At 32.4% G+C, this 6,513-nt stretch overlaps 2 non-coding genes across 2 annotated transcripts; both read right to left on the bottom strand.

The window, feature by feature from the left end:
* Positions 1 to 1,271: 1,271 nt before the first annotated feature.
* On the bottom strand, positions 1,272 to 1,378 carry LOC139865087 (small nucleolar RNA R71). Its single transcript, XR_011764616.1, has one exon. It is a non-coding gene; the product is annotated as a small nucleolar RNA R71 (small nucleolar RNA).
* A 4,527-nt stretch (positions 1,379 to 5,905) lies between these two features.
* LOC139865174 (small nucleolar RNA R71) lies at positions 5,906 to 6,012 on the bottom strand. The gene has a single exon (XR_011764696.1). It is a non-coding gene; the product is annotated as a small nucleolar RNA R71 (small nucleolar RNA).
* Between the last annotated feature and the right edge of the window lie 501 nt (positions 6,013 to 6,513).

Genomic DNA, 6,513 nt, shown 5'->3' with positions numbered 1-6,513 from the left:
TTCTAGATTTTTAGACTTTGCCGTAAAATCCCTTAAGTGCTTTTTCTTTAAATTTAGAATTTAGGCGCTTTAGAATTTTGCGACGCAGTTTTAGATTTTAGTGCCTAATTAAGTTATCGCCGTTTTCGAAATAGAATTTCTTTTAAACCTTAATACCTTTAGGCGCAACTTTTTAGATTTAGTTTTTAGAATTTTAAGTTTCGAAGTTTTTCTTTCTTATTTTTATTTTTCGACGTTTTTCGACGCACTCTTTTTCTTTCTCATTTATACGCTCTAGTTTTTAGGACATAGAATTTTCTTTATCTTCTTAAAACTTCGACGAGAAAAATTATTTTAAGCGGTTAAATTGATAGACATCCAAAATTTTCTAGTTCGTAGTAATAGTTGGATTTGTTAGTGGCGAGTTGTGGGCTTCCGATTTAAAGGGTCCTGGCTACATGCTGCATCTATTGGCTATTCGAAACGTGGGTAAAATCAGAAAAGTCTATTAACTTGATAGCTTATATAATTTTTTATCTTTTATAACTAATATGATATTCAGTGAATGCACCGAGCAAAACGTTCACCACCTTTCATACGTTCACCACCTGTAACTCGATCAAGACATCTAGCCAATATTGTCGCCGTTGATTTTTCTTTAGAATCATCATCAAGTCGACCAAGTATTCCAATTCAAATTTCCGATAATCCATTTTTTTGAACCCGACCTCACAATTGAGAACCCGGAGGATATTCAAGGACAATTTAGAGATCCTGAACCACTAATCATTCCTCTTGAACCACAGATTACTCATCCAGAGATTGTCGAGGAAGAAACCATTAAGTCAGAATCCTCTAGTGATTCAGATTCAACAAATTCAATCATGAAAAATCCGGAACCTCTAAGTATGGAAGACCGAATGAGGGCTAAACACACTGGCCAAGGTCACGCCATTATTAAGCCAGACATTAATGCGCCAGATTATGAAATCAAAGGACAAATCCTACACATGGTAACTAATCAATGGCAATATAGTGGTACGCCAAAAGAAGATCCAAACGAACATCTTCGAACCTTTAATAGGATCTGTACTCTATTCAAAATTAGAGAATTTGAGGATGAACAGATCTATCTCATGTTATTTCCCTGGACTTTAAAGGGAGAAGCCAAAGATTGGTTAGAATCGTTACCTGAAGGAGCGATTGACACATGGGATGTTTTAGTTGAGAAATTTCTTAAAAGATTCTTTCCGGCATCTAAAGCCGTGAGACTTCAAGGAGAAATAGCCGTGAGACTTCAAGGAGAAATTGTTACATTCACGCAGAAGCCAAATGAAACATTATATGAGGCGTGGACAAGATTCGGAAAGTTGTTGAGAGGATGTCCTCAACACGGTTTAGACACTTATCAAATAGTACAAATATTCTACCAAGGTGCCGACGTTGCTACACGAAAAGACATTGACACAGCAACTGGTGGTTCCATTATGAAGAAAACCGCAACTGAAGCTCACAAAATTATTGATAATACAGCCTCCCACTCGCATGAGTGGCATCAGGAAAAAGATATTTTTCGTTCATCTAAAGTGGCTAGAGCCGATTCTAGCCATGACTTTGATTCTGTTTCCGCAAAAATAGATGCTTTTGAAAGACGAATGGAAAAGATGAATAAAGATATTCACGCAATACGAATCAGTTGTGAGCAATGCGGTGGACCACACTTAATGAAAGATTGTCACATTGAGCAAACGATGGAACAACGTGAGAATGTTTCCTACTGATAATGCTAAAAACGAACATATATTTCATAGCATTATTCCTCAAGAAAGACAAGCTTTTAGTTGCAGTTGTCCTATTTACAAGTAATATTCGTTTAAATAATAAAAGGTGAAGACAAAAGACAGATTCGACGAATTGAAAACGCAAACGACCAAAAAGCTCAAAAGTACAAAATACAATCAAAGTGGTTCCAATTATTGATGAGAAACGTCTCAAAATTACAAGAGTACAAGATTCGAAACACAAAATACAAGATATTAAATTGTACGCTTGGACGTTCGAAAATCCGGAACCAGGACCAGAGTCATCTCTCAACGCTCGACGCAACGGACTAAAAATTACAAGTCAACTATGCACATGAATATAATATAATATATAATTAATTCTTAAAATTAATATATATATATATTATATTATATTATATAATCCGTCGGCAAGCTAGGAGCCAAACTTGTGTGAGCTGGAATCCACAGCTCCGCACTCGCGGAGCTTTGAAGACCAAAAAGGCCGCACTCGCGGAGCCTAAAAAGTCAGAAATCAACCTTTAAAAGGCCGAGCATTCGGCCGAATTTTAAACACCTTTTTCTCTTCATTCATCAACGTATATGTATATATATTTATATTATAATTTTAATTTTAATTTTAATTTCTAATAATAAGGGTATGCTAGCGAATATTGTAAGGGTGTAAGTCGAAATTCTGTCCGTGTAACGCTACACTATTTTTAATCATTGTAAGTTATGTTCAACCTTTTTAATTTAATGTCTCGTAGCTAAGTTATTATTATGCTTATTTAATACCGAAGTAATCATGATGTTGGGCTAATTACTAAAATTGGAGAATTGGGCTTTGTACCATAATTAGGGTTTGGACAAAAGAACGACACTTGTGGAAATTAGACTATGGGCTATTAATGGGCTTTATATTTGTTTAACTAAATGATAGTTTGTTAATTTTAATATAAAGATTTACAATTGGACGTACCTATAAATAACCATATACACTCGATCGGACACGATGGGCGGGATATTTATATGTACGAATAATCATTCATTTAACCGGACACGGGAATGGATTAATAGTCACTAGAATTATTAAAACAGCGGTGAAATTATGTACAAGGACACTTGGCATAATTGATAACAAAGTATTAAAACCTTGGGTTACACGTAGTCGATAACCTTGTGTAATTATTAAACAAAGTATTAAGACCTTGTTACAGTTTAAGTCCCCGATTAGTTGGAATATTTGACTTCGGGTATAAGGATAATTTGACGAGGACACTCGCACTTTATATTTATGACTGATGGACTGTTATGGACAAAAACCAGACGGACATATTAAATAATCCAGGACAAAAGACAATTAACCCATGGGAATAAACTATAATCAACACATCAAACATCATGATTACGGAAGTTTAAATAAGCATAATTCCTTTATTTTCATATTTAATTGCACTTCTAATTATCGCACTTTTATTTATTGTCATTGTATTTAATTGCACTTTTAATTATCGCACTTTTTAATTATCGTAATTTTATTTTATCGCACTTTTATTTATTGCAATTTCATTATCGTTATTTACTTTACGCTTTAAATTAAGTCTTTTATTTATTTAATATTTTACATTAGGTTTTAACTGCGACTAAAGTTTTAAAAATCGACAAACCGGTCATTAAACGGTAAAAACCCCCCTTTATAATAATAATATTACTTATATATATTTGTATTTTTATAAATTAAAACTAATATAGCGTTAAGCTTTGTTTCAAAGATTCTCTGTGGAACGAACCAGACTTACTAAAAACTACACCACTGTACGATTAGGTACACTGCCTATAAGTGTTGTAGCAAGGTTTTGGTATATCCATTCTATAAATAAATAAATATCTTGTGTAAAATTGTATCGTATTTAATAGTTTTTCCTAGTAAAAATAAAGCTATTTCATATACACCTCGCAGCACATCAAGTATTTTTGGCGCCGCTGCCGGGGAAGTTAAACGCCGAAAGCGCAACGCTAATGATATAAAAAATAATAATAATAATATAATTTTGTAAAAGTTTTTATTAAGTCTTTCAAGTAAAAATATAAGTTTTTAAAAAAAAAAATATAAAAAATATAAAAATACAAAAAGTGTTTGTTAAAAAAATATAGAAAGTTAAAAAGTATTTTTATTTTTGAGTTTAAATATAAGTATTTTATTGTTTTATATAAATATTTATTTATATTTATATATATATTTTATATTTATAGCATAATAAAAAAATAACTGAACCTGTAAAAATCGACCCCTTTCTCAGCTGAAATTGAACCCTCCGCGACTCGCGAAGGTTTTGAACTGGGACTATCCGCACTCGCGGAGGTCTTCTGACAGGCCACAGTCAACCCTAAAACAGCATTAATTACGGAGTATATATTATTATTATTATTAATTAAACCCTAATTAGGGTATTATTATTATTATTATTATATAATTTAGTTTTTATTATTATTTTGTATTATTTAGTTTAAATAGTTTAAATAATTTATAAAATTAATAATTTTATAAAATAAATAATATAAAAATAATATTTTTATAAAAATTGTACTTTTTACAACTTTTAGTATATTTTTATATTTTGTCTCTTTTTTTATTCGTTTTAGCGTAATATTTGTATTTTTCGCTCGTTTTTAGTTTTAATCCATAGTTTTTGCCATAGTTATTTTTATTTCTAGATTTTTAGGCTTTGTCGTAAAATCCCTTAAGTGCTTTTTCTCTAGACTAAGATTTAGGTGCTTTAAAATTTTGCGACGCCTTTTTTAAGTTTTAGTACCTTTTTAAGTTATTGCCATTTGAGATATAGTATTTCTTTTAAGCTTTAATATTTTTAGACACAACTTTTAATTTTTAAGTTTTTAGTTCCTTTTTAAGTTTCAACGCGCTACTTTCTTATTTTTATTTTTCGACGCCTTTTACCTTTGTATCAATTATCACTCCAATTAGTAATCTCAATTTGCAATTTTAATTTTAAGTTAGTAATAATAATAAGGTTGGGTTAGTCGAGTGTTTTAAAAATTTTATAAGTCACTCTTTTTCTTTCTTATTTCTCCAATTTTAATACCGACGCGCTCTTTTTCTTTCTTATTTCTCACAATTCTAGTTTTAGGACGTAGATTTTTATTCTATTTCTTTTCTAAAATTTCTTAAAATTACGAAAATTTATTTTAAGTGGTTAAATTGATAGACATCAAAATTTTCTAGTTCGTAGTAATAGTTGGATTTGTACGTGGACCGAATTATTGGAGCCAAACAGTACTCAATTATATTGAGACCAAACGAATCCTGCCCCTCTGCTGCATCTTTTGGCTATTCGAAACGTGGGCAAAATCAGAAAAGTCTATTAATTGGATAACTTATATAATTTTTCTTTCTTTTTAAAAAACTAATAGGATATTCAGTGAATGCACCGAGCAAAACGTTCACCACCTTTTGTACGTTCACCACCTGTAACTCGATCAAGACATCTAGCAAATATTGTCGCGGTTGATTTTTCTTTAGAATCGTCATCCAGTCGACCAAGTACTCCAATTCAAATTTCCGATAATCCATTTTTGAACCCGACCTCACAATTGAGAATCCGGAGAATATTCAGGGATGATTCATAGATCCTGAACCACTAATTTTTCCTCCGGAACCACCAATCATTCAAACAGAGATTGTTGAGGAACCAACCATTAAATCAGAATCCTCTAGTGATTCAGATTCAACAAATTCAATCATGGAAAATCTGGAACCTTTAAGTATGGAAGACCGAATGAGAGCTAAACGCACTGGCCAAGGTCACGCAATTACTCATCCAGACATTAATGCGCCAGATTATGAAATCAAAGGACAAATTCTACACATGGTGACTAATCAATGCCAATTTAGTGGTACGCCGAAGGAAGATCCAAATAAACATCTTCGTACCTTTAATAGGATCTGCACTCTATTTAAAATAAGAGAAGTTGAAGATGAACAGATATATCTCATGTTATTTCCCTGGACTTTAAAGGGAGAAGCCAAAGATTGGTTGGAATCGTTACCTGAAGGGGCGATTGATACATGGGACGTTTTAGTTGAAAAATTTCTTAAACAATTCTTTTCGGCATCTAAAGCCGTAAGACTTCAAGGAGAAATTGTTACATTCACACAGAAGCCAAATGAAACTCTATATGAGGCATGGACAAGATTTGGAAAGTTATTGAGAGGATGTCCGCAACATGGTTTAGACACTTGTCAAATAGTACAAATATTCTACCAAGGATACGACATCACTACAAGGAAAGACATAGACATAGCAGCTGGTGGTTCTATTATGAAGAAAACAGAAACTGATGCTTACAAAATTATTGATAACACTGCTTCCCACTCACATGAGTGGCACAAAGAAAAAGATATCGTTAGATCATCTAAAGCAGCTAGAGCCGATTCTAGCCATGACTTAGATTCCATTTTCGCAAAGATAGATGCTGTCGAGAGACGAATGGAAAAGATGACTAAGGATATATACTCAATACGAATTAGTTGTGAGCAGTGTGGAGGACCACATTTGACAAAAGATTGTCTCAGTATTGAACTAACAATGGAACAAAGAGAGAATGTTTCATACATAAACCAAAGGCCTGAAAATAATTATCAGAATAATTATCAACCGCCAAGACCAATTTACAATCAAAACCAGAATTATAATCGAAATGTTCCATACAACAACCAACAAAGTCCTAGCAA

This window comes from Rutidosis leptorrhynchoides, chromosome 8, assembly GCF_046630445.1.
Source record: "Rutidosis leptorrhynchoides isolate AG116_Rl617_1_P2 chromosome 8, CSIRO_AGI_Rlap_v1, whole genome shotgun sequence".
Lineage (NCBI taxonomy): Eukaryota > Viridiplantae > Streptophyta > Magnoliopsida > Asterales > Asteraceae > Rutidosis > Rutidosis leptorrhynchoides.
The sequence above is the reverse complement of the archived record's forward strand: the minus strand, read 5'-3'. Positions and strand labels throughout refer to the sequence as shown.